The 1890-nt window shown below is 43.5% G+C and overlaps 1 non-coding gene across 1 annotated transcript; it reads right to left on the reverse strand.

The window, feature by feature from the left end:
* Nucleotides 1-1140: 1140 nt before the first annotated feature.
* trnas-gcu (transfer RNA serine (anticodon GCU)) lies at nt 1141-1222 on the reverse strand. The gene has a single exon. It is a non-coding gene; the product is annotated as a tRNA-Ser (tRNA).
* Nucleotides 1223-1890: the final 668 nt, after the last annotated feature.

Genomic DNA, 1890 nt, shown 5'->3' on the forward strand with positions numbered 1-1890 from the left:
AACAGGAAGAAAGTTAGCCACCAGGATACACGAACACCAGCTAGCAACAAAAAGCAACGACCTTCTCTCCTTCGTAGTCCTACATACGGATTAAAAATATCACTATTTCGACTGGGACAACACATCTATCCTGGAACAGGCTAAGCAAAGACACGCCAGAGAATTCCTAGAGGCCTGGCACTCCAACCACAATGCCATAAACAAACACTTAGATCTAGATGCCATCTATCAACCCCTCAGAAAACGAACAGGAAATGACATCACCACAAACCCCAGGAACCCCATCGAGGAAAAAGATATAAATAGAAAGCAGGAGACAACAGCTTCGCTTCACTTGGAGGTCGCCACTGATGATGATGTTACCTAGCCAAGTGAAGAAACGTCTGGATATCAAAGCTACAGCTCAGCGAGCAAACCTACACCCTACATTTTAAATGATTTTTCATGTTAATGTTGCATGAATCTGCGGTTATTGATCCACAGTTTATTTTCACTCCCTATAGGTAACATGCTGATTTCTCCAGTTGTTCATAGTTCAATGTGATGCATCCAGTGTGTGCATAACGAGAAGGAGCTTGCTTCCCACATCTTGTGTTTATCTGTACCTTATGTCCAGCATTCATCAATGGCGAGAGCGAGACCAATGTGTAAGTCTCTCCGTGCCCATGCACAGCACCCACAGCAGCAATTCTCCACTGTGCATTTACAGCCAGTTCTCAGTGCCCCTAAACCCACGCCCTGCCCCTTTGAAATATCTCCATTATTTTGTGCTGTCTCGCTGTGCTCTTCTCACCAGGATGAATTACTTCTACTCAACGTCCTCCGGATTTCATCTGACAAAACATTCATTAAGATTCCCTTTGCATAACATGCACTTCGCAGCTCTCGGTATTTGATTTTCCTGGATGTCTTTCATACGAAAAAACGTTAACAGCAACTTGACTTGAAAAAGAAAATCGCGCTCCTTTTCATTATCCCAATGCAACCGACATTGCAATGTAGTTTATTCAACAGGCTCAAACTATTCTTTGAGATTTTTGTCATAGCGTCAATGCAGATAAAACAACTAGTAGAATCCCAGTTTCCATACGACAGCTGTGATAATCTGAAAACCGCACCATTGAAAGCTGGTGATGACAGCGATGAGAGTGGGATTCGAACCCACGCATGCAGAACACAATGGGTTAGCAGCCCATCGCCTTAACCTCTCGGCCACCTCGTCACAGATACTCCAAAAGTTATGACCTTATGCATAATTGAATTTCGTAAATTATGCAGAGCAGCAGATATTTCTCCCTGGTGTTGGTGAAATGAGAAATAACACAGTCCGGTTCCAAGACTATGGTCTGACCCCTGGGTTGTGGGGCAAGTGCACTCCCACTGTCACACTGTGCACACATTGATCTGAACAAAAATGAGGAAATGACTATGTAACAAGGTCAGTTGAATTCTGTGAAATTTGAAGTCAACGGAATGAAGAACCCGAGACAGCAGGAGGTGTTCTTTCAATAAAGAGTTGGATCAAGCTCTTAAGGATAGTGGAATCAAGGGTTATGGGAATAAGGCAGGAACAGGATACAGATTGAAGATGTTCAGCCATGATCATAATGAATGGTGGTGCTGGCTCGAAGGGCAGAATGGCCTACTCCTGCACCTGCTGTCTATTGTCTATTAAATTGCCTTTGAGGAATTGTTTTCCAGACTGGAGGAGAGTGCATAGTGCTCAATGTCATTATTCCGAAGACCTAACTTCCGCTCAGATGTTTTTGACACGCACTTGTGCACAGAACAGACAATTTCAAAGTCCAAAATAATGCTAAACTGACAATTGAACTCAACAATGCAAAAACCTTGACGTGTAACATTTTCCTGGGCGTGCGACACCAAGTC

The sequence above is a fragment of the Chiloscyllium punctatum genome, chromosome 34 (assembly GCF_047496795.1).
Source record: "Chiloscyllium punctatum isolate Juve2018m chromosome 34, sChiPun1.3, whole genome shotgun sequence".
NCBI classification, from domain to species: domain Eukaryota; kingdom Metazoa; phylum Chordata; class Chondrichthyes; order Orectolobiformes; family Hemiscylliidae; genus Chiloscyllium; species Chiloscyllium punctatum.